Source organism: Podarcis muralis, chromosome 9 (genome assembly GCF_964188315.1).
Source record: "Podarcis muralis chromosome 9, rPodMur119.hap1.1, whole genome shotgun sequence".
Classification (NCBI taxonomy): Eukaryota; Metazoa; Chordata; class Lepidosauria; order Squamata; family Lacertidae; genus Podarcis; species Podarcis muralis.
The window spans coordinates 16,848,347-16,875,323 of record NC_135663.1 but is presented as its reverse complement, the minus strand read 5'-3'; the positions used below and the strand labels follow the sequence as shown (position 1 = coordinate 16,875,323).

Genomic DNA, 26,977 nt, shown 5'->3' with positions numbered 1-26,977 from the left:
ATTGGTTTTTACACCACTCTGGGAATAATCACTCCTCCATCCACAGAACTATGACTCCCAGAATCAAGTTTTTCCTTCTCCCTCCCATAAGACCTCGTTGGAGGACAAGGCAGCGGTGAGAGAGAAGGGAAACACCTGAGAGACTTCAGCCTGTATTCTGAGCTTGTGTTTGTTCCTCCCACCCCTCAGGTATTTATGGGTGCCACCGCCCAGAGGAACAAGCTCAAGGGCTCTCGACTGTGGCTCTCAGCAGTGGATCAGCCATCAGCTGATCAAGCCTTGTTGACCCTATACTAGGAAGAGTTCAGACTGGTGCAGCTGTTTTAGCACAGCTTATGTAATGGCTTGTGAATTGTGCATTTTAAACTATTGGTTTTTATTTTATTATTTCTTGTACAGTAGTAGTATTTCAAGTATTTCTTGTATGCCCTTCGGGGTAGAATTCTTATTCTGATTGTGCACAATGCCATGCACATTGTTGGCACTGCATAAATAAATGATGACGATGATGATGGTGAAAATAATAATATTATGAAAAGTTCAGCATATTCTGTATCCTTACATTATTATGAGGTCTATTTGTTCCTCTCAGCCAATTGGCAAGGAAAACACAAAATACTGCCGAGCTAGGATATGGGGCAACTAAACATTAAGACACCGATGCAGTGGGTGGTGGAGCCTGCCACAGTCCTATTGTCTTTGATGGCAGCCCCACATTCTTATAATATTTTCATGCTCTTTCTAAGAATAACAGAATGGTAAAGTTGGAAGGGACCCCCAAAGGTCATTTAGTTCAACCCCCTGTAATGAGGAATCTTTTGTCCAATGTGGGGCTCAAACCCACGTCCTTGAGGTTAAGAGTCTCATGCTCTACCCACTGAGCTATGCAGCTCAGTCCTTAGTCCTATGGGGCTGACCCACTCTTATGCAAACCCACTATTCACTGGAAACAGCTTTAAAGTAGGTGGAAGATATTTTAGACAAGGTACAGAGCGCTTTCAAACTGGTGCTTTTGTAAGCGTGTGCCACTTGAGTTGCCAGGAGCTACAGGACATCCAAGTTTTGTTTCTCTGTAAGCCAGGAAAATTATGCATAAGGGGTTCTGCTGCCAGGAACCTTCTTAATAACCCAATTCTGCATATGTCCAGGATAAAAACGGCACCTTTTGGCCATAGCTTACCCCAGATGATATGGCAGATGGTCACCTGGCCCCCATTAAAAGAAGTGCAGAATAAAAAACGACACCTATCAACGTCTGGAAGAGATCCAGTCGCTAGTGTTGTAGAGTCAAAATTCTACTTAAGATTTCTTTGTTCCTTTCTTCCTCCGCAGTGAGGGGTGAAATGGACTTGAATCGAAACCACCCCTAATCCTGAAAATTCACTGAGTACATTGCGCAGCTTCCCACAGAAAGCAGAGCAAAAGCAGTGCACAAAGAGTTAATGGTGTTTTATAATGGATTGGCTTCTTCATTTCAGTAGCCAGAAACCTTTTACTGTACATAATATGTTGCTTGATTCTATTCTGATGTGCAGGTGTTAACCCATGGGAAATAAAAATAGTAATTTTCAAGCATCTACTACTTTCCAGTAAGTGTTCTTATTGTCATTGATTTATTAAAATTCCCTTGGTAAAAAGAATAAAAGGAGATGGGGGGGGGGGAGAGATAAACTGCAGGGTTTGTTTGTCTTTTGTGTGATACAAAATGAAATGCCAGCTATAATAAACTAAGCAATTAAGAGAATTTTTTCCCTTATTATTAGAAGAAAGAGATGGAGACAACAAATGCACAATGCACACATTTTGCTCTGCAGTGTAAATAGATTGAAGGGCGTAAAACTTGATGCTGTGTGCCATTGTGCTCTGAAATGCCCTTGAATGAATGTAATGGTCTAAGCCATCAGCATTAGGGCCGGGACATATCTGGTTTTCAACACTGATATATCACAAGCTGAACATCACGATATACCAAGAAATCGTGATGTCTGAATTAAGGATGGAGCTATGGCGCTGTGGGTTAAACCACAGAGCCTAGGACTTGCCGATCAGAAGGTCGGCGGTTCGAATCCCCGCGATGGGGTGAGCTCCCGTTGCTCGGTCCCTGCTCTTGCCAACCTAGCAGTTGGAAAGCACGTCAAAGTGCAATTAGATAAATAGGTACCGCTCCGGCGGGAAGGTAAATGGCGTTTCTGTGTGCTACTCTGGTTCGCCAGAAGCGACTTAGTCATGCTGGCCACATGACCCGGAAGTTGTACGCCGGCTCCCTCGGCCAATAAAGCGAGATGAGCGCCGCAACCCCAAAGTTGGCCACGACTGGACCTAATGGTCGGGGTCCCTTTACCTTTACCTTTCTGTGGATTTTACCTTTTGTGATTTTTGCCAACGTCTGCTCTTGTAATTCACTGCCCCCCCTGCAGGGGGCAGAGAGCTGCGACAACAGAGTTAACAGGGGCTGCGGGAATCAGGAGAAGCATTGACTGGCTTGACATTGTGATTTCTGCATAGCACACACACACACACATATCATGATTCATGAAATATTGCAAGGTCCAAAATTATGAAACTGATATCACAATATGGACTTCAAAACCAGCTTTGGACGATATATCTCCCAGCACTAATCAACATAAGGGTGCCACCCACACTCTTGGTCTGAGACCCAACCCAAGCCCATTTGCTGTGGTTTGGGTGAGCTACGCACAGGGCTGTCATTCAGGGTAGGATCCGGGGGGGGGGGGCACTTGGGAGAATGACCAGGAGCACCCACCCTAATGCAGAAGGGCAGATTTAACGCATTCTGAAGTGGCCAACCAGGTGCATATGGGACTTGCACAAGCAGGACTTGAGCACAGCAGCTCTATTCCCACCTGTGATTGCTGGCAATTGGCATTCGGGAACATAGCCATCATGGCTAGTAGCAAGAGAGATGATGCACATATCCATCTAAAGAGGTGGAGGCCCCAAAACATTATTAAGTCCAATGTGGCCCAACCGCACCACTGCCTACGCAAAAGACTTTTGCAATGACCAGGTGGGAGGTAGGGCCCACACCCTGCTCAAGATCAAAAGAAGAGTCAGACCAACCTGGTGTGCCAGTGCAATCATACCTCAGCAAACCAGGGCTTGCCCATACCTGTCTCCTCCTGCTTCAAAACCACCCAAGTTGGTGGCCATCACTGATGCAAAACTCAGAGCAAGTATAAGCTACATGAAGAAGTACTTTCTCTTGGTGTGTCCTGAATCTTTCAACATTCATCCTCCTTGGAGGTCCATGAGTTCTAGTGTCATGAGAGAGGGAGAAAATTCTCTATCCACTTTCTCCACACCCCGCCTAATTTTATAGACTTCTGTCTTGTCTTGTCTTGTCTTGTCTTGTCTTGTCTTGTCTTGTCTTCCTTGCCTTTTCCCTAAACTATAAAAGCCCCAAATATTGCAGTATTTCCTCAAAGAGGTGTTGCTCCATCTCCTTGATCATCATTATCACCCTTTGCTAGAGAATTGACTCTTACCTGATAATTCTACTAGAGCAGAGTGATCCAAACTGTGTGTTGCGACACATTAGTGTGCTGGCTGCAGTGTGTAGATGTGTCGTGCAAGTGCTCCTTCCGGGGCTGGAAAGAAGTTAGTTTAACCTCCAGTTTGCTAGGAAAACTGAATTACTGTGTTGTGAAATGATGCATGTCTAAAAAAGTGTGTCACCAACATGAAAAGTTTGCAAAGCTCCGTACCAAAGGATTGACTCTTAAATAATGAATTCCTTTATCACTGTTTATCAACAAACTGACTATCATCAATTCACCATTTGTCCCTCCTGCCATGATATCATACAATATGCTTTCTTAAGGGTTTTTGTTTTGTTTTGGGTCTTTCTGTTTAGAATAGAATAGAATAGAATAGAATAGAATAGATTCTTTATTGTCATTACACAAGTGCAACATTGCACAAGTGCAACGAAATTGGATGCCATCCCTTAAAAACAACAAAAGCAAAACAACAACAACAACCAAACAAACCACATTCCAGCCACACCCACACCAACACCCATCAAACTCCCAGGTCACACTATCGAGTTACAGCATTCAAAAAGGCCACAGCTCTTGGATAGAAACTGTTTTTCAGTCTATTTGTCCTTGACTTGATGTTTCTATATCTCCTGCCAGAAGGCAGTAGTGCAAACAGACTGTGTCCCGGGTGAGATGAATCCTGCAGGATGTTGTTTGCTTTCCTAAGACAACGGGAACCGTACAGTTCTTCCAAAGATGGGAGAGGATGACCAATAATCCTTTGGGCTGTGGTTATGACCTTCTGGAGCACCTTCCTCTCCCTAGCTGTACAACTGGAGAACCAAGCACAAATACATAAGCAAGTGGCCATGTGTATTCTCTACCATATAAGCATGGATGATCGCTTTAAATCGATGTTTGCATACACAGACTGCATTCCTCAGTTAATGAAGATGTTGTTTGAGTGCCCTGATGAACGTGTCGACCTAGAGCTCATTTCCTTTTGCATTAACCTGGCCGCTAACAAGAGAAATGTTCAACTCATTTGTGAAGGAAATGGACTGAAGATGCTGATGAAGAGAGCACTGAAATTCAAGGACCCATTATTGATGAAGATGATTAGGAACATCGTTTACATAAGAGCATTACATGTTGGGGTACCTTATGACTTCTGTTCATGTGCCTACATCATATTCTCGGCTCCAGTTGTAATAAAAATTGAACACAAAGAATCTGTTATTTATACATGACATGTTATGTATGTTATGTATACATGACATGTTATGTACACATGACATGTTATGTAGATGTTATATATACATGACATGTTATGTACACATGACATGTTATGTACATGTTATATATACATTTATACATACTTTCATTGTAGATTCATGTATAGAATTAAGTGAAATGCCTGGCTTGCTTCCATACTTTTAGGGGCCCAATGACTCTCTTGCCCAGGGCCCCCCAAAACTCTAGGCTAGGGCCACCCCTGGCTCTAGATGATTACGACTACAACTCCTGTCAGATCCAGCCAATGCTGGTTGACAAAGATTGCCCTAAGGTGATGTTTGCTGTAGCTCAGGTTCGTCCTCTTTGCATACCAATATTTATGTGCATTTAAAAGTCATAACTGGAGACAAGTGCAGAGCCCTGATCTTTCAGGAATGTGGTGTTACACCTTCTCATAGAAGCAAGAAGAACCAAGCCTATTTTGTGTAAATATATGCCAAATGACTAAGTCTCCAGGGCTTAACTCAGACATGAGAATGCAGAATCACTTCTAGAAGAATTTAGAGTGATTTCTGGTTGGATCTGTTCCGAAATGACAATTCATTTGGCAGCAAGTTAAACAGACAAAAAACACCTGCAGAAATTACTACCTGTCTGTATTATGTCCCAATTAAATATGACAGGGAGTGGCAAATGAAAGCAATTTTCATCTCGCCCCACCCAAAATGCTAAAGAAATCAAATCAAATCATTCAACAAACCTCACCTGCTTCTTTCCAGGCATCAAGCGATCACAAAAATTTAAACTTGGATGCTTCCTCCAAAATAAATTAGACTTTGACTTCAGAGTGTTTCCCCATGAACTACAAACTGAAGGACAGGCACCGAAACTGCACCGCTAGGTACCTTTCATGTCTGAGAATGGCACGTAGGTCGATGGACAAGTCTGAGGATATCTCAGGTCTGACTAAAGCATCATAAGAGATGTGAGAACTGACAAGCCACTTTGGACTGCACAACAGAGTTCTAACAAATGCAAGGACCAATCCCATTGCCAGTACCAATGACAACATATGAGTTGCCGCGCTGGTAGTACAGGAAGAAATAATGTGATGACTGCAACAGTGCAAAGCTTATCTACGCAGGAACCATTTTTCTGCAGCTACCCATTGGCTAAGAGAGATGTGCAAATATTTCAAGCTGGTAGTCCAAATTAATAACAGGACACAGGAACAGGCAGAGTCTTAGATATGTTGCTGAACACAAGCGTGCTCATTTTCTTTCATTAAATGTCAGGCATGTGGGGGGTCCTTCCATAAATCTGGAACAGAAGGCTAAAAATTTAACTTAGTAATTAGAATGCGCTACAGCAAATGATCTTCCAGTACAGTTCTTAGGACTCCTCAGCAGCTCATCAGGCATTCTTAAAAGAGAAGATCAGGCAAATGACCTTGAAAAAAATAAATTGTCTATACAGTGGTACCTCGGGTTAAGTACTTAATTCGTTCCGGAGGTCTGTTCTTAACCTGAAACTGTCCTTAACCTGAAGCACCACTTTAGCTAATAGGGCCTCCTGCTGCCACCGCGCCGCCAGAGCACGATTTGTGTTCTCATCCTGAAGCAAAGTTCTTAACCCAAGGTACTATTACTGGGTTAGCAGAGTCTGTAACCTGAAGCATATGTAACCTGAAGCATATGTAACCCGAGGTACCACTGTATTACCAATTATCTCCTGCAGCATCAGAACTTGGCATTATACAATGATTGTCACTAGATTCAGGCCAGGAAAAACAACATGAATTCTTCATACAATGGATTTACCACAAGATTGGCAGGAGGTAGCAGCCAATAGATGGGTCTTTGCTCCTCTTATGAACAAAGAGTTGTCTCAGACCATTTGTTCATCTAGCTCAGTACTGCACAGTCTAAAGGTTGGCAGAGGCTCTACAGAGTTCCAGACAGAGGTCTCTCCCAGTCCTACCTAGACATGCCAGTAGGAAGGATACGGAGCATTCACAGTTTTTCTTTTGTGAAATGGTTCTATTTTGTGATGCATCAACAGATTTGTTTCATTTGTACCCCCAGAACCTGAAAAGGTTGAGGACCCTGGACTTTATGTTGTTAAAAGCAACAAAACAAGTTTAGGTTTCATAACGTAAATAAGCACTGCTTATATATCAGCCTTAAAAAAAAGTCCCTTTAAATAACAACAGCAACATCCTACAGCTTCTTAATTTCAAGATATTTTACCTCTCTAGCCAGCACCTCACATGAATTAAAAGTGCAGCATAGGAAACTCTCCAAATTTTTCTACAATGATCAGGGCAGTTCCTATGCAGAACAGAGCAGTCGATGTGGAAAATGTCTCAATAAATCTGCAAAGAAGGGTTGTAGAGCAACCAGTTTGTATTAACCAGTCTTGGGAAGACAGGTGAAAATTCTGCTCAGGCATTTAAAACAGGACCAGTGATACGACCACAGAAGGAGATGAAGCGTTTATTGGCAGTCAGGCCAGCTGTAGTAAAATAGTGGGTTATATGTGAAACCCTACATGCAGGATAGGGACGCGGGTGGCGCTGTGGGTTAAACCACAGAGCCTAGGGCTTGCCGATCAGAAGGTCGGCAGTTCAAATCCCCACGACAGGGTGAGCTCCCGTTGCTCAGTCCCTGCTCCTGCCAACCTAGCAGTTCGAAAGCACATCAAAGTGCAAGTAGATAAATAGGTACTGCTCCGGCAGGAAGGTAAACGGCGTTTCTGTGCGCTGCTCTGGTTCGCCAGAAGCAGCTTAGTCATGCTGGCCACAAGACCCAGAAGCTGTATGCTGGCTCCCTCGGTCAGTAAAGCGAGATGAGCGCCGCAACCCCAGAGTTGTCTGCGACTGGACCTAATGGTCAGGGGTCCCTTTACCTTTACATGCAGGATATCCAAATTTTGTCCTTAAACTTCACAGGCACGAAATCAATCAGACTACACAAGAGTCCCAAGCACATCTGTTGTTGTTGTTTAGTCATTTAGTCGTGTCCGACTCTTTGTGACCCCATGACCACGCCAGGCACTCCTGTCTTCCACTGCCTCCCGCAGTTTGGTCAGACTCAAGCACATCTAGGTGGAAGTAAATCTTGCTGGTTTCTATGGAGCTTATTTCTAAATGAGTGAATGTGCCAACTGACGTAATTGCTCAAGCTTCACTGGCTTCTGAATTGGTCGTACATTCAAAAAAATGACCATCCTTATTTGTTTGGAGATATTTGTCTATCATCTTATCTCCACACTTAAAAGCAGTCAAAAGTATTACGGCACTTCTCTTATTTATACTTAAATGAGTGCACATTTTTTCTTGGCCTCATTACCAAACTTGCTACCCCAGCAGTCAACAACATTTCCAGTTTTAGATGTAGTCCTGTGGTTATAAAGTTTTCTGTTTTATTGGAACACACACATACCATTGTAGGATTATCCTTTAATTTCCTCATATCTTTCTCTGATGACTTAGAACTTCTTGGAAAAGCTGTATCCTTTCAGTTTGCCAAGTTGTGCAAGATGCAAAACAAAAGCTGTTTGGGCAAAAAATGCTATTTTGCAATGGTATCGTTCATTTTTGGGACTGTCTGGTGCTGAAGAGAATAGTCACTTAGCAGCTCAGTTCAGATATAGCATCATACCATAGCTTGAGCTAATAGAATATGACTTGTCCTCCTATGCTCTTTATTCCACCCGCCACAGGCCACACACCACTTCAGTTTGTTACTTCCATTGTAGTGCAAGCCATGGCTTGTCATTACATACAAACCAGTTAACCACAGGTTGCTATATTTTTGCCTTCAAACATTTTGAAGCTGGAAGGCAATCCTGGCTTAGACAGCCAGTATAAACCATAGTTTGCTGGTTTTTGGTGCAACGGTAAACTGTGGTTTGCGCTAAAGCAGAGGAAACTAACTTCTCCCTTGGATTCCTGCAATATATTGCACTTTGGGCTGTTTCTGAAAACTTCAGTAAGTCCTGAAGCAATTTAGCAATAAAATCATAATCAGTAAAACATGTAAAATATGTAAATACAGTTTCTAAACCAATTCAGATAAAGAGTGAGATAAAGGCCTCCACTTTAAAGGTTTGTTGAAAGAGGAAGGTAGAGCATGAGACTCTTAATCTCAGTCATGGATTCAAGTCCCACACTGGGCAAAAGATTCCTGCATTGCACAGGGTTGAACTAGATGACCCTTGTGGTGCCTTCCCATTCTACAATTCTGTGATTTAAAGTGCTAAAGTGATACCACTTTGAACAGCCATGGCTTCCCCACAAAGACGCCTGGGAGGTGTAGTTTGTTAAGGGTGCTGAGAGAGGTTAGGAGACCCCCATTCCCATCACAGAGCTCCATGGGAAGACGAATTGATTGCTAAACCATTCTGGGAATTGTAGCTCTGGGAGAGGAATAGGGGTGTCCTAACAACTCTCAGTGCCCTTAGCAAACTACAGCCCTCATAATTATTTGGAAGCCACGGCTGTTTAAAGTGGTATTGCAGTGTTTTAAATGTATGGTGTGAATGTGGCTTTGGTATCTTGCCGGTGATGCAGCTCAGTACAGTGGTACCACGGGTTAAGTACTTAATTCGTTCCGTAGGTCCGTTCTTAACCTGAAACTGTTCTTAACCTGAAGTACCACTTTAGCTAATGGGGCCTCCTACTGCTGCCGCACCGCCGGAGCACGATTTCTGTTCTCATCCTGAAGCAAAGTTCTTAATCTGAAGCACTATTTCTGGGTTAGCAGAGTCTGTAAGCTGAAGTGTATGTAACCTGAAGTGTATGTAACCTGAGGTACCACTGTACAGTGGTGCCCTGCAAGACGAATGCCTCGCAAGACGAAAAACTCGCTAGACGAAAGAGTTTTCCGTTTTTTGAGTCGTTCTGCAAGACGAATTTCCCTATGGGCTTGCCAGTTTATTTCCTTTTTCTTAAAGCCGCTAAGCCGTTAATAGCCGCTAAGCCGCTAATAGCCGTGCTTCGCAAGACGAAAAAACCGCAAGACGAAGAGACTCGCGGAACGGATTAATTTCGTGTATTTACAATTACAACTGCATCTTAAAATAATAATAATAATAATAATAATACTGTGAATTCTACTTTTTATCCCTGTTTTCTCCAGGGAATGAATGCTGAATCTCTTTCCATACTCTCAGTCAGAAAATACATCACAAAAAAAGAAAAAGAAAACTGTTTTGGGTTTCAGAGAGTTCTTAATTGGTGCGGGATGGTTGCAGACACGAGCCTACAGTACGGTAGTGTCAACTCCTATCTTCCATGCTGCCCATCTGCCACTTGCTGTATTGAGACGGGTGTGTGCGTGTGCGTTGAGTAGACTTGGAAGCCAGCCACTGAAATTCTGGAAGCAAAACAGGCCTGGCTGCAAGCGGAGCTGTGCCAGGGACACATACCAGTCCTTCCAGAAAAAATGCAGGAGCAAACTTAAAACCTTTCCTTCCTCCAGCTAAACAAGCAACCTGCACTCTAAAGTCCCCCAGTTCAGAGCTTCCTTTCTCTGTCTTTTTTGTACAAGAGTTTGCCTAGGCCAGCTGCTTCTCACACTATTCACACTAGCAAAGAGAACTGCATATGCCTCCATACACAATTTACTAGCCTTGCAAACAAATCCATAAAAGCTAGCAACTTCACAAAAATGCATTAATATTCACTTGCTGTGTTAGTCATTTGTGGCACTCTGGTGCCCTGCGAGAGGGAAGGAGAAGACACACTCTCTTCCAGTTTACAAAACATTTTTTCTGCCTGGTCATCTGGGAGTGGGAGGAGAGTTATGACACAGTGAGTGGATCTTTAACAGCCTGCCTTACCTTGGGAAAGTGCTTCTGCTCGTGCAAAGCCACCATTGGATAGAACCCTCTGTGCACAGGTAGTTTTGTTCAATCTGTACCCTTGCAAATTTTCCATTTTCAAAATAGCAAATGAAGGACCTGAGAATTCCCCAGTCCAATGCATACTGGTGATGTTATTATGAAAATAGCTGTGTATATTCCACCCAAGCAATACAAATATTCATATCTGCCATAGTTCAGCGGCTTTTTTACAATAATAATAATAATAATAAATTTTATTTATATCCCGCCCTCCCCAGCCGAAGCCGGGCTCAGGGCGGCTAACAACACTAAAACAGTACAACATTATAAATACATTCTAAAAATTAATTAAAATACAAATTGATGGCAACCATAGACTAAAGCTTTGTAGAGATTGCCAAAGGAGGGAGTCAGGCTGCGCCCTGACCAAAGGCCTGGTGGAACAGCTCTGTCTTGCAGGCCCTCCGGAAAGATGTCAAGTCCTGCAGGGCCCTTGTCTCTTGCGACAGAGCATTCCACCAGGTTGGAGCCGCAACCGAAAAAGCTCTGGCTCTAGTTGAGGCCAGCCTAACCTCTCTGTGGCCTGGGACCTTCAAGATGTTTTTATTTGAAGACCGTAAGTTCCTCTGTGGGGCATACCAGGAGAGGCGGTCCCGTAGGTAAGTAAGTTTCTAGCCCGCATGGATACAAAAAAATAAACTTTATGGTACAGGCAGCACGACCACCAATGTGTGGGTCCCTTTGGACCTGGAAAAGGGCAGAACAGGGGTTGGAATGGGGTGGAATGGGTTTATGCATGCATGCAGGGGCCAAGAACACAATCCTCATGCAAAATGGTCACCACTTGTTTATGAACATGTAATATCCGGTGGAGGGACGCGGGTGGCGCTGTGGGTAAAACCTCAGTGCCTAGGACTTGCTGATCGTATGGTCGGCGGTTCGAATCCCCGCGGCGGCTCCTGTTTTTCGGTCCCAGCTCCTGCCCACCTAGCAGTTCGAAAGCACCCCTAAGTGCAAGTAGATAAATAGGTACCGCTTTAAAGCGGGAAGGTAAACGGCGTTTCCGTGTGCTGCGCGGAGCAGCTTCATCACGCTGGCCACGTGACCCGGAAGTGTCTCTGGACAGCGCTGGCCTCTTAAGTGAGATGGGCACACAACCCTAGAGTTGGACACGACTGGCCCGTACGGGCAGGGGTACCTTTACCTTTTACCTTTAATATCCGGTGGGGGGAATGCGAAGGATTTCCAATCATTGGAGGTGGAACTTGGCAGGCCTGCATTCTTTGTCAGTGCCTCCATTCTCCTGTTATGGAGTTAAAGGCATCACACAGAGTATTCCAAGGTAGTCTCCTATCCAAGTGCTGACCAGACCCAAACCTTTCAGAAGGTTGCTGAATCATGTGCTTAATTGCTCCATATTCCTCACTTCTGAGTAACAGCAACAGACCTAAATTATTCTGGTTGAATAATTTCACCTGTATTTGTTTAATCCGCAGTGTATTACGCAGGGCACAGAATCCTGTTTTTTCTTGACACAGAGAACTGAGTTTGTTTGTCTGAAGCCAAGAGCAGCACACATCTCAGAGCAGGCCCAAATGGCAGACAGAAAACTATTGAAAGATCTGTTTAGAGTTGCGTCTTAAGGAGAGATTACATTAGGGAGGCATGACAGATGTTTTCAAATATGTATCAGGCTGTGATAAGTAGGAAGGTAACCAGTTGCTCGGTATTGCTACTGAGGATAGGAAAAGCAGTAATGAGCTTAAACGGCAGGGGGAAAAAGATTCAGATTAAATAATATCAGGGGGAAAAGTTCTACCCATAAGAACAGGCTGCAAATTGAAAAATACTATCGGGAAAGGTTCCGGGACCTCAGACACAGCAAGTTTTTAAAATTAGTTTGGATACATATCTGTCAGAAAGAATTTAGGTTTAATTAATCTTGCTCCTGCGCATGGGAGGTGGGGTGAGTTTCTCCCTTAGTTCCCTCCAACTCTGCAATCATAAAACAGCAAAATATAAGATCATAGGGGATGCAAAACTCAATCCTGCAAAATTATATCTGCATGGTTAAGTGCTATGCTGGCAAGAAAAGCTAAGTACTCATTTGCCTGTCAGGATGCCAAATGCTTTAACAGGGTGGTTACTTTTTCCAGACTTCTTATGTTCAGGGAACTCTTTCCACATCAGGTGGTCTGCCGGCAAATTCCCAGCCATCTGCAACAGAACACTTGCATGTAACAGAGGACCCTGGGGCTTGTTTCGGGGCTATTTCTTGGTTCATGTAGATCCTAGGAGGAATAAAAGAGTAGCACAAGGCTGCTTACAAAAGGATTTCTGTGCTGTTGCTTTAAACCTCCGAAAACCAGAGGTTCAAAATGCTGTGCAGGGCGTTCTGAAAGCCATTTGGAGACCAGAGGTTGAAGAAGAAGAAGAAGAAGAAGAAGAAGAAGAAGAAGAAGAAGAAGAAGAAGAAGAGGAGGAGGAGGAGGAGGAGGAGGAGGAAGAGGAGGAGGAGGAGGAGGAGTTTGGATTTGATATCCCGCTTTATCACTACCCGAAGGAGTCTCAAAGCGGCTAACAATCTCCTTACCCTTCCTCCCCCACACCAAACACTCTGTGAGGTGAGTGGGGCTGAGAGACTTCAAAGAAGTGTGACTAGCTCAAGGTCACCCAGCAGCTGCATATGGAGGAGCGGAGATGCGAACCCGGTTCCCCAGATTACGAGTCTACCGCTCTTAACCACTACACCACACTGGCAGCAGGAGCAGCACTGGCAGGGAGAAGCAGCCTCCATTGCATGGCTGCTGCTTCCCCCTCGTCGAGCAAGGAGCATTTTCAGTGGGCAGGTGGGAGTGCACCTTGCTCTGGCAAAGGAACCATTGGGAGCCTAAGCTCTCGATTGTTTCTTTGAAGCCCTTCCTTTGCACATGATGTCAGGTGTAGGTTGGGTGTGCCTGGGCTTCCCAAAATGGTCTGGTGGACCAAAAGGAGTTGTTTGGTGGGCCACAATAGCCCCACAGGCCTAAGGTTCCACACCTCTGTCTTAGAGAACTGATCAGGATGCTCCCCAAGCCACATGCATCCTACTGATTCTCTTTTGCACCCTCCTTGAGTGTTTTTGACAGGCTGAAAAGTATCCCTGAACTCTGATCATGCTTCTTGATTCCCTGGATGGAGACAGATGTGCAAGTGTGTAGAAACTAGCCTACTGTACAAACACACAATTTACATGAATGGCCCCACCCACCCCTGGCAAGTGGTCCCCAGTAGGAAATGCAGCCTTTGGGCTGGAAAAAAAATGTTTTCCGCCCCTACGCCAGACAGTTTTGTCTTTCTTGGATGTGACAATAAGCTATGTTTAATGTTCAACCCCACACCACCATCCCCAAAAGCAAACTTCCTATGTCCTCCTTGGGACAGTAGTGAAGGAGGAGAAAGAAGAGAGCAGCATACAAGCCCAACGCTTTTGCAGGCTCATTCACGTAACACTAAACCATGGTCCAGTGCTACATCCGAACCAGGCTTGCATGTCTATGGAAACATAATGGCACCCCACTGCCAAAATTCAGTGCACGTTAGTTATCTTTTGAGGTCTGCTTCAGATGGATTATATAGCAAGCCAGCTGCACAGGTACTGCTGGCAGGCATGCTGCAGTATTAGATACAAATTCACTACATTTCAGAAACTTGTACACACACTGATAAAGCAGCTACTTGACATTTCAAGTTGATGCCAGGCAAATATTGCCTCCAGCTCCTGCAGCAGGGCAGACACAATGTGCCATTGAAAAGGTTCTCTCTGTGCCAATGCACCAAACATCTTTGAACATCTTATGCTTCTGGACCAGCATGCATTCTTGTATGTGCACAGCACACCCTTATCTAAAGCCTTCATATTGTCTCCCATGACTCGAAGATGAATTACCTCAATCGGTGTTCTTATCGCGTGGAACACTGAGCACACACACATACGCACGCAAATGGTATGACAGCGATTAGAAATAACACAATTCTGGACTCTGAACCGGACTGGCAGGCTGCTTCCATTGTTTCCCCGAGACACAACAGTCTGTTCATCATCCCAGACTCTTTCACTGCCTTGTTCCAAAAAAAAGGGAGAAAGAAACGATTTTCCTCTTCTTCTTTTGGCAATCATTAACCTATGGTGGAGTCAGTAACAAATGGCTTGCAAAGGGACGACGATTGATTCTGCTTTTAACAGGTGGCTGCATAATGCAGAATGATTAATAGAGGGGGAGATTCCAAGGCTGAAACCTCTCCTTTGCTGAAGTCAACAGAAGCATTCCCATTGACTGGAAGCAACTGAACAAGTGTCACAGCCAGCACATTCCTGTCAGACCATTGGTCCGTCTTTGTAGCTCATTATCATAGCAACATCTCTCCAAGGTTTCAGGAAAGAGACATCCCCACCCATAAGGACTGCGCCTGGGACCTTCTGTGTGGAAAGCATTTACTCCAATACTGAGCTACAGTCTAAAAACGAGGGAGAATTTTTAAGCCCCAAAATGCCTCTTCCACTTCAATTCTGCACCTCTTAAATGTGCCAGAGGGGTGACAATGAAGATTTGTCCTTATTTCTTCAAGTTCTACCTAGGCTCAGGATCTGGAGACAGGCAAGAGAACAAAAAGTGCTTTGATATGAAGCATCACTGACCCACAATGTGTACCATCATTTCTTTTGGCCCACTCTTGTATGTGATTAACAGGTTTCACAAGTTTTCAAGACACATCAAAACTACCACTGTGCTTTCCTACTCATGAATTGGTCTCACCAACACAAGGAGCTTCAACCAGACTTAGAAAGGATGTAGCTCATTGGCAGAGTACCTGCTTTGCACGCAAAAGGTCCCAGGTTTGACCCCCTGCATCTCCAGGTAGAGCTTGGGGTGTGCCCTGCCTGAAACCCTGGAGAGTTGTTGCCAGTCGTGCAGGCAACACTGAGCTAGATAAACCAACATCCTGATACAATACAGTTTCCTAAATTCCTATGCCCTTAACTTCTTCCCCGAATGAAATTGCTAATGTGTGCTTGATGGAGGACTCTGGGATTTTAATTCACCTGCATTTGCTCATTGTCTCCATCTTAAGGTGCTCCAATGTTAAAAAGGTGCTCCAAGGTTAAAAAATAAAGAAGTCCAGATATTTACAGACAAATCATTGATGGGTGATTGTGTGCGTTGAACTCCATTTATTCTCACAATTCTTACACAGCAGCTTATTCAGTTTTCCTCCATCTAAATTAATTTTTGCTATGGGAAAAAAAACCCCGCATAATGCAGACAGCGAGATTTTAATGTAGATATTTTTGCAATTTCTCCCTTGCGTTTCCCCCCAGGATGTCCTCTTTGCGCATGCTGTGGTGCTTCCTCTATCTCAGCCTACAAGTCTTTCTTTCTCATACCCAATCCTCAGGCTTTATTATGAACTGACTATCATGTGTAGGACAGATGACGGCTCTGATAAAAGCAATAGCCTCCTACATAAAGCACAAGTATTTTGTTACAATCCAAAAGGGAAATCTTGCTAGGCTTGCCACTCATACAGAGCATGCGGGCTTGCCGTATCTGAGCGATACACTCTGACATGTAGTACGACAGGCAGGCGAGAAGCAATACATATGCATGGCCCCAAATTTAACTAGTGAATAGCTAAGCTGTTATTTATTCAATTGTGTGTATAATATACATCTATAGCTTCCATTACCCCAGCGTTACAGGCCCTCGCTGATGTATATGGATGAAACCGGCCGACTGCAAACCCAGCGCTGTGCATGCGATTTCTAGCTGCTTATGCACGCTGCATTTCACACGTCATGTCACGAAGTCAGGGAAGCCAAAGGAAACAGAATTGAGCACATCTCAATGACAATGGCGCACGAAAGGGAGCACGAGTTATTGCCGCTGTGGAAAATGGAAAAGCCATTGAGTAACCAGCCGACCCCGAACTCCAGAGTACCATAAAGTAGCCAGGTACTTCAGTGTGATAGTTCTGGGGGTTGGCAAGTTGGAGCTGAGGGGTCTAAGTCGTGAAGGTAGCCTGGATGCAGTCCTGACCCTGGTCTACAAGTGACGGTTTTTAGACAAATTTAGTAGTGCCTATCGGGAACAGCTCAGTGGTTCAAACCTTGGAATCTCCAAGTAGGGCTGGGGAAGACTCATACTGGAAACTCTGGAAAGACACTGCCCACCAGTGGAGACCAGCAGTGGGGAGAAACTCCTACCTGGCCTCCCCATTTGGCTCACAGGTTGTTTCATGCAACCCACCTGCCATACATCATATATGACACCTGGTGTGGGGCAGGTAAAGATGCATGCAGCTGGGCCAAAAGAGAGTTTGCAGGCACCGATGATCATCAAAGCTTGCAAAGTTACGTCCACTGGCTTTTGCAAGGCCCAGGGGCTGTTGGACCTTGCAAAGCACTGTGCTTTAGCTTGCAGATGATGATGATGATGATGATTTTATTCTTTATACCCCGCTCATCTGGCTGGGTTTCTCCAGCCACTCTGGGCAGCTTACAACATATCTAAAAGCATTATAAAAAAACATCAGTCCTTAAAAACTCCCCTAAACAGGGCTGCCTTCAGATGTCTTCTAAAAGTCAGTTAGTTGTTTATTCCCTTGACATCTGAAGGGAGGGCATTCCACAGGGCAGACGCCACTATCGATTACAAAACATGCAGGCAGAAGCAGGTCACCTGACTTGCAATGTCAGGTGATTGACAGGTGTGTGGCCCTGCCCACTTGTCAAATGGGGACTGCAAGTTGAGTGAGGTTAAGGGTCTGTCTCTGGCCCACCAGTCAGATCAAGAGCCCCACCCCTGATATAGACAATGCTGAGGGAGGGATAGACCACTAGTCTCTTTAGACCTTGTGTTTAAAAGTCCACCGGGGGTTGTCTTGTAGTCTCCGTTTCTGATAACCTCAGTTGCAAAACTGATCCATCATTATCTTATTCACCTACCTTCACAGCTCTATGAATGTAACTAGGCATTATTCCCATTTTACAGATGGAAGAACTTTGAGTAAAGACTCAGTGGAGCTGAATAGAAAAGCTTTGAATCCATACCCTAGAATCATGGAGCTGAAAGGACCCCTGAGGATCACCTAGTCCAACCCACCTGCAATGCAGGAATCACAACATTCAGTCTCCCATCCAATGTGAAACCACACCAGAGCCTGCTTAGTTTTGAAAAAGTGCCAGCAGTTTTATTGCTGCACCACTTCAAATCCAGTATTTTATATCTGCCAGACCACTCTTTCTGTCAAACTCTTACCCAAATTAACTTCAGGATTAAACCTCAGTGGCAGTCTTCCAGCCAATTACCACTTTGAACTACCGGTATATTTACAGGTGCCATGCATTCTGAAATAGCGCTGAGATCCTCCAGTGCCGGACCAATCCAATAATTTCACCAAGACATAAATACACCTATTCCTTAATGGGCTTTGCCAGAATACTAAGTTGTTGTATTCTTGGGGGGGGGGGCAGGGAGACGATCACTTCCCATTATACTTTTTTCATATGTGACATCTGCAGGTGAAAGTGATGTCAGTGTTCTGATGGGAGTGCAGATTGCCCCTCAAGGCAAGCAAAACACTGATACTGCAGTAGTCTTAGACCAGGGGATCAGCAAACCTTTTCAGCAGGGGGCCGGTCCACTGTCCCTCAGACTTTGTGGGGGGCCGGACTATATTTTGAAGAGGGAAAAAAAAAAGAACAAATTCCTATGCCCCACAAATATGCATTTTAATGCATTTTAAATAAAAGCACACATTCTACTCATGTGAGATGCATTTTAAATAAAAGCACACATTCTACTCATGCAAAAACATGCTGATTCCCTGACTGTCCACGGGCCAGATTTAGAAGGCGATTGGGCCGGATGCGGCCCCTGGGCCTTAGTTTGCCTACCCATGCCTTAGACTGAGCCCTATATAGGCACAATAGCTGTGTCCCAGTTGCAAGTCCCACCTTGACTGAAAGATGCCTCTTTGGTTTAAGAGGCCCAGCCTTGCTCCAGGAGTCTTTTACTCTGCCAGAGCAGAGGAAACTTTGGCTGTACTGGGGCTTCCATGATAGAGTCAAAGGGTGGCAATGTGACAGCTGGTAGAGCTTGAGACTCTTAACCTCAGGGTCATGGGTTTGAGCCCCACATTGGGCAAAAGATTCCTGCATTGCAGCAGGTTGGACTAGATGATCCTTGTGATCCCTTCTTACTCTACAGTTCTATGACATCCTTGGACTAGAAGGGCACTGGCACTGTGGACTCATCTTCTGGAAGTACTTCCGGGGTTAGTCTTGGGTGCAATTTCCCTTCTGATTCCAAACCCTCATCCTCTAAAGAAGGAGAATCCGAGCCCAGGGTCATGACCGTCAAAATGGGTGGCATTCAATGCTTGTCCTACACAGAATAGACACACTGAAGTACCTAACTAACTTAGGTTCATTGACTTTAACAGGTCTGCTCTGAATAGGGCTTAGCTGCATACAACCCAGAGTCAGTTCCACAGAGTACAGAGAGCAGCAATCTTGAAACTGGCAGAGTAAGTGAATAAATTTAGTAGCACGTAGGAGGATTTTAATGCATAAAATGTAGTGCTGGAATTTATCCAGGGGGATAAATATTTTGGAGTCTCACCAGAATGACAGTCTCATGCTTCCTGTAGTTATTACTGCACCTTGCTCTCTTGAGGAACTTGTGAGGTTAGCAAAAGGGGTTATGTTGCAACTAAGTCCTAAGCCAAACGCTTCCTGCAAAGGAATTCAATGGAATCCCATGGTAAGGCACTTCAGAATGCTTCCATGCCAATCTGGCCTTCAGCTTCCTCCAAGAATAGAAAAACAATTCAAATCACAGATGTTCTCCAATGGAAAAGATTATTAGATCTGCTATCATGACCCACTGGCCAACATCATTCTACCCCCATAATTACAAATCCTGCAGCCCTGAAGTTTTTAATTGCGTTGGTACTACAGAGACACAATTTCATATGCCACAAGGAGTTGTAAGGAGGGCGGAATCCCTCCAAAACGGTTTTGTGCAAAGTTATCTGCTGTCTAAGCTTTCCCAGCCCATTAATATTTCACTTTCATATAGCCCTGGACTGGTTTTGGAACATGCTTCCTTTTTATCCCCTTTTTATATATAAGCAAGAGAAAGTGTTTGAAGTGAGTGCTGGTAAAAAACCTCCCCTAGTCTGTCTCTCTTCCCACCCCCTCATCCCCCTCCCCACACACACACTTGCTTTCTCCACCTCAGTCTCTTGAGGATTTTAACACTTCAAGTACAACATATACCAGGAAAAGGGGAGGGGGGAACAGAGACGAATGTGTCTAGCTTTGAATCGCCTCTTAAAAGAGAGACGGCTTTTTTCAATTGTTTTGTAGTCCCATTCAGCTGTGAAAATGACGAAAAAGGAAATCGGCGAAAATAAGCGCGATTACTACATGCTGTCAGGCTGAAAGGGGAGCGTAGCAAATACAGCAGAGCCTCAAATTTACAAAACACTTTGTGAATGGAAGCAGTTTGTAAGCCTCCTGCCCTGGCAGTTCCAAAATCCCCTACCCTATTACCTTGCATCTCCACATCCTCCCGTTTGGAATGTCACCCGGGCATTGCCAGTGCTCGCTTTCCTCATCTACCTGGAACCCCTCCTCCCCAGTTGGGGGGGGGGCTTTCCTAGCTCTCTATGAAGATGGGAAGCAGTGCCGCATTACCAAACAGGCTGAGCAGGCACCGGCCTATGGGCCCCACACCTTTCAGGGGCCCCACGAAAAGGGACCAAAATAATATTGATTTGATCTCGAAAGAAAATTACAATCAAGCTTTCTTAGTTGAATGTTATCCCACTAGAGAACATGCACAAGCCCCACCCCCCATTTCAGCTGCCTAGCGGCCTCCCACAGGGTTTAATCTGGCAGTGTTTGGAAGCTGCCTTATACTTAATCAGACTATGGGTCCATCAAGCTCAGTACGGACTGGAAGCAGCTCTCCAGAATTTCCATCAATGACCTTTGCTAGCCTTACCTGGAGATACTGGGGATTGAACCTGGGACCTTTGGCAGGCAAAGCAGATGTACTACCAGTGAGCTACAATCCCGTCCTTTCTCTGCTTCATCTCATTAAGGGCACTAAAAGCTACCTTATACCTGAGCAGGCCATTTGTCCATCTGGAAGTAGTTCATCAGGGTCTCAGACAGAGGTCTTTCCTGCCACCTGGTACATGATCTTTAAAGGCAGGCAAACCTGGAGATTCAGGAGATTGAATCTGAAACCTTCTGCATTCAGAGCATGTTCTCTATACCACAGAGCAACGGTCCCTCCCCCTCCATTTTATCCAATATGCTTTCTGACCTCCTGAAAAACACCCCCACACCGCCTGATTCACAAAGGGGCTGATGTGGCAACAGTTACTGCATACTGAGCAGGGTGAGCAATCCTGCGACGGAGAAATTTGATAGATTAGTCATTTTGAATCTCCAGGCTTCATATATCTCCGAGGTTCCAGCAGAGCGAAATCCGTTCCACAAGAATGTTCAGTGGAACTCTGCTCCGCCATGGGAAAAGAAAACCGATCCTCTCCACTACTTGGCAAGATGTCTCTCCTTAATGGTGTTGGGAAACTACAGTCGCCAAAGAGCACCACCCTCGTGGCTCGTGTTAAGATGATGCATTACGAGACACCACTGGGTAATGCTAAGTCTCCCTTCCCCCTTGAAACTGCACGTGCAATTACCCTGCCTGCTGCAATGTCTAGCTGCTCCCATACTCCATGGGAAATGGCGCAGGTAGAGCATCATAGTTCAGAGTACGAAAAGGAACCATCCAGGAACAAGTGCGTCATCACCCGTCGACACCGTCTCCCCATTCAAATATTATTCCAGGAACTCACTTCTCTGTAACAACCCATCAGCCTGAATTTGCTTCATGTTATGTTGAATGAAATAGAATGAAAAACTGGAACTGGGCAGTGAGGACTTTTATTTGACACACCACACTGGGTCGAGACTCAGCCCCAAGTGACACCTGGGCAAAACAGGTGTGAGCTCCACAGACAAAGCACACACACACACTTTCATGCTGCCTTCTGCAATGGGAGCTGCCCTACTTCCTTGGGGTCACGATGCCCTTCTGGTGACAAAGTCTCCACTGACCATTCTTCCTGGTGCCACATCTAGCTGGCCACCCACCACAAATCATGACCGGTTCTGCCTCTTCCACCACCATCCCCATGCCCACCGCAATATGACACATGTACCCCAAGCATGTCTTATTGCATGGGCAGTGAACGGTTCTCTGGCAAATAGCTCGATAGCTGTGATGAGTGTGGCTGGCGCAGCGATGGCAGGGGCAAGAGGTGACAGTGTCTAGTGGGGGCGGGGAAGGTGCCATGTGGCAACGCTGGAGAATCCACATGGCTCTCCCAGCTGCCAATCTCTCTCCCTCTCTCTCTATATGTATGCATGTATGTTACTGCTGCACAGCCGCTGCGGAAAGGAAGGAACCCTCTCCCCAGAAAACAGGCGTCTTCTTCCCCTGCATAAGTCCACGATGAAGCCTTGGAGCCTTCCACGCGCGCAAACCCTCCTCGCCCCTTCCCCAAAACTGCACCGCCACAAAGCGCCCTGCCCTCGCCTTAATCCCAGCCGCCGCTGCGGCCACTGCCGGCTTGCAGGAGAGCCCAGCTCGGTCCAATCCCAGCGAACACGCCTCGCGCGCACAGGAAGAAGGCAATGCGGCTCTCGGCGAGCCCTTCCTCGTAGCCGCGGCTGCCCTGCGTGCAATAAACATACCGGCTTCTAGCTCTCGCCTTCTCCTCCTCCAGCTCCTTTCCTCCCAATCAGCTGCCGCTACCGCCTGCCCAGCCCCGTATCTACCTGCAGGACTCGAAGCGAGCTTTTAAAAAAACAAACAGAAAAGCCACAGTACACAAGCCAAGCCTTTGCACCACTTTCCAGCCCTCGATCCCGTGTGCACTTGTTCCCCCAGTTCCGCGATCCGCCCACCCAAGGCAAAATCGCGACCACCACATCGCAAGGACGGGAAGCTTCCTCCCAAAATAACGCAGCCCTCCTTGGCTGTGCGGGCAAGCCCGGTAGACCCAGAGGAGCTCAGTCTCCCTCCTCCTCCCTTCCTAAAATCCTGACCTTCCATCTCCTAGCCGCCCCCTTCCCCGCCGCCCTATGCGAAGGTGCCTTCCCTGCTTCCCAAACCGAGCGGCGCCACGAGTCAGGGGCGCATGGAGGTTATTTACTACCTGGTTGGGCAGCTGGTGGTTGTCTTGGGGGCGCTCTTGCCACGGAGTGCTGGGGAGGGGGGCGCGAAGTCTCGTCCTGGCCGCCCCGCTCCCTACCACCAAAGTGGTGGCTGGTGCGGTCCTTTTAATTTTCCCATATGCGCCCACGGAGAAGAGAGGTGGGGGGGAGCCAAAAAAAAACCCGCACGCCCCAGCCTTGGTCCAAGGCTAGCAGCAACAGCAGCAATTAATCCAGCAAGAGGCAGCCAGAGCAGCGCAAAAGCTCTGCAGCAGAAGAAACCAACGGAGCTTCCCATGCACTCATGTTGTTGCTGTTGAGAGTGCAGAAGAGGATACGCAGCAGCAGCAGCAGCAGCAGCAGCAGGCGGATTGGCAGCCGGCGCTGCTTGTGGCAAGGAAAGACGGGGAGAGGAGAAGGCGGCGGGGAGGGACGAAAGGGGAGGCGCTTGCGGTGCGTGGTGTGTGTCTGGAGAGAGAGTGTGGGGCTGTGCGCGCCGCGTTGCATGCGGGGTTGCGCGGTGCCACCTCCTCGCTGGGAGTGCATTGCGGAGCCGGCTTGGGAGGGGAGAGCAGCCGCCAGCGCAGGATCAGCCTCTTAAGAAGGGGATTGACAGGAAGGATTTAAGAAAGCCTCACCTTTCTGAGCTCTGAGTCAGCAGAGAGTGGAACAGGTTCATTTTTATTATTATTTTTTGCTCGCTTCTTCCTGCTTCCAGGCCAGCCTCCTCCTTCCCTTTTCTTGAAGCCACAGCAGAAGCTTCAACAGCTGCAGAAGAAACCAAGACCAGCAAATCAGTGTAACCCGTGTGTGTGTTTGCGTGTTTGTTTTTTCTCGTGTCTGCCTTGGTTTGCATTTTCCTTTTACCGTGCTAAAATCAGGAGCTTTGCAAATCCTTAAAAGAAGGGGGGGGGGGGGTTAACACCTTTGGGGTAGCTTCACTTGAGGAGTGCACTCTGAAATATACTTAATGCAGATTAGTTGCTCCTTAACAGGCTTGCTCCAGTCAGGGTGGTTATAAAAAGGGTTTAGGTGTGTTTGTGTGTTCCTGGAATACTCTTAATAATCCACATTATAGATTGCGAGTTGAGGCGTAGGCAGGGGTTAAGTGAGCTGTTCCAGAATAAAAGATGGTCATTTTGTGTGTGGCTGGGGAAACCTGAGGATGCTGGCTATTCCAGATTGGTTCTGATCCAGTAAACCTGAAAGGTGCTGGTTGTTGCAAATTAGCTCTGGCATAAAATGGTATGACCTTCTTGTGCCCTTGCCATTTCATAGTCAAGGTCACCTGGAAGGAGCTGAGGCTCACACACTTGGGCTGCGATACCCAGAGCTAGCCTTACTCTGCAAGAAGCCTCACTGAACTCCTTGGGTTGACAGATATTTACAGGATTGTACTGCTGGTTTATGCAGCGAGTGGCCATTCTCTCCGGCATTGATCTCTTGTGACCATGAAGGCCAGTGCAGCAACCACAGCAGTTGTTTGGGATCAACTGAGCGAAAAGCTATATTCTTCCCCCCTACCCCACCCTGTTCCATATTTTGCATCAAAATTGGGGAGTAAAGGGTAATGGAGTTTTTGGAATCAATTCATCCGGACTGCATACACACCATACATTTAAAGCACACACATACTCTCAAACAATATTGGGAGCTTAGGTTTACCCATCAGAGCTACAGTTCCCAGCACCTTTAAACTACAGTTCCCAGGATTCTTTGGCAGGGTGGTTAAATGTGTTTATTGTGTGGAAACAGAGTGAAAAGCTGTACTGTTTTTACCCTTCCATATTTTGCATGGGCAAAAAGTATCAAAATTTGCAGGCGGGTTGAATGTGCCAGATTTCCCACTCCTTCTCTCCAAAACCATTGAATGAAACAGGTGTGTGTGTGTGTGTGTGTGTCTGTGTGTTTTGCAGGCCGTGCAAGGGGAAGAGAAAATTTCTAGACAACAGCCTCTGTATGACCTTTGGATGTTTACTATCCTTGTCTTCTCTCTCTCTTGGGGTTTTATATGCATGTGTACATAAGTGAGGGAGGTGAGGTGGTTAAAGGGTTTGCTGTGGTGGTGTTTTGTTTTTTTAAAAAAAGCCTCCTTAACCAGGAAGCAGCTACAAGAAAAGCTAATCAAACGCCAGCTGAGGAAAAGTGCACTAGTTCAGCGCATTCAATAATTATCACCGCATATGCTCCCGGCACGAATGTATTGGTATATGTTGCTACCAATATTGCTCCTTATTCCAAAGCAGGCATGGGCAATTTCTGCATTTCACAGACTAAATATGATGTGAGGGATCCATGGTCAGTTCTCCAGATATATTTTCCTTTCCCTAAAAACAATCTAGGAGGAAGGGGAGAATGGGGTCAGGAGGAATAGGGTTGAGGTTGGCAGACCAGTTAATCCTTTCCCCACACATTTCCCTGTCCGTTCCCCCCCCCCCAATATTATTAACCATGAAGAGATTTTTTTTGAGAATTTCTTTTTCTCACCCACCTCCCCTCAGAAAATGAAAGCCATAAAAAGCTGTTTTAAAAAAAAATCCCCCAAGTATTCCTCACCATCTTTTTGTGTGTGTGTGTGATGGCCACCATATTTCCCTCACAGTGCCTTGGAAGGACTCCAGGTCGAGGACATTGTGGAGGATTCAAAATGGCGGCCATTTTGCTTCTGTTGTCATTGGCAGCCACAAAAAACAACGTTAGGTTAAAAGGATAAAAGGTTTGCTACTCCCACTGCTAATGGTGAGCCCACACACACACACACACACACACACACACACACACACCAGCAATAAATGGTTGAAGAATTTCTCCTCACTCTGGTAAAATCACCCACCCAACTTCTTTGCCCACTAATAGGGCAGAGAATTCCAAGAGGCCATTAAGAGCACAGTTCTAACAGGTACTTACTTGATTTTACCTCAGACCTATTAGCAGCTTGAGAAGACTGATTGCAGTCCGTGTTCCTAGTTTCCTGCGTATGACCCCCATGAAACTCAAGAGGACTTGCTTTTGAGTAGACATGTAGAGGATTGAGCTCTTTAAAGTCAGGGAATTAGCCCAGACAGAGAAAAGAAATGGCTTAAAAAAAACACCCAAAAACCCTTCCCTCAGCATCACCCCCTAAGCCAAAATACCCTTCCTCCAGTAGCTGCTGTTCACCTCTGGGAGGAATGCAGGCAACTGTATTGTTCTTGACATTTCCTAACCTCCCACAAGGCTATTTATCTATAACATTTGTATATCGCCTTTTCCTCCGGGGTCCTGTACATGGTTCTCCACCCCTCCCTGTTTTATCCCCACAGCAACTCTGCGAGGTAGGTTACCCTCAGAGGTTGGCTAAGGGTCATCTGGTAAGCTTCACAGCTGAGTGGGGATTTATAACCTGGCCCCCCAGGTCCTCATCCTGCACTCTCAACTTTTCTACCACATTGGTTATCAGAGGGAGAAAAAAGCCACAGAAACAGTGTGGGTGTGAATGTGTGTTTAAAAATAATGATATTATTTTTAAAAAAGGAACCTCCCCTCTACCCCCTGACTTGGCCACCATCACAGGCCATTTTGAGCAAAAGAAGTTACATGTAATTTGACCCCTATCCCCAGGAGCCATTCTGTTCTCCAGAGATTGGTCCGGGGGCCACCAGTGTACTTTCCAGCTCACTCCAATCCTTTCATAGGTGCTCAGAATGTATAATAAAATGGGTGCTGTTTAACAGTACAGTCATACCTCATGTTACGTTTGCTTCATGTTACGTTTTTTCAGGTTGCGTCCCGCAGCAACCCGGAAGTACCAGAAAGGGTTACTTCCAGGTTTCACTGCAGTAGCGCTAAATCGCACTTCACCCATGCGCACAAGCACCAAATCACACTGCGCACCTGCGGTGCTTCAGGTTGCGGGCTTTTCATGTTGCGAGCGGGCCTCCAGAACGGATCCTGTTCGCAATGAGAGCTACCACTGTAAAAGTTTCACAACGATAAAACATGTGCACCCAGGTACGGCCAAGGTAATAGTTTTTGGGGTTTTTTTGCAGGGGTGGGGCGTTCATGTAAAGATGCTGAATTTGACAAATCTTCCTTTCAACCCTTGAACAGTTTCCTTTTCCTTGTTGTTGTT

General features: G+C 45.8%; 1 protein-coding gene across 4 annotated transcripts in view; it reads right to left on the bottom strand.

Annotated features, from left to right (window-relative positions):
• CCSER1 (coiled-coil serine rich protein 1) overlaps positions 1 to 25,845 on the bottom strand; it is a 730,500-nt gene extending 704,655 nt beyond the window's left edge. The window contains exons 1-2 of one of the 4 annotated variants that reach the window (XM_028743550.2): positions 25,774 to 25,845; positions 23,505 to 23,634 (exon numbers count right to left, since the gene is read on the bottom strand). The gene's annotated coding sequence lies outside the window, so the exon portion shown is untranslated. Of the gene's footprint in view, positions 1 to 22,868; positions 23,435 to 23,504; positions 23,635 to 25,773 lie in introns of those variants that run through there. The other 3 variants (XM_028743548.2, XM_077933833.1, XM_077933834.1) reach the window with 3 other exon arrangements.
• Between the last annotated feature and the right edge of the window lie 1,132 nt (positions 25,846 to 26,977).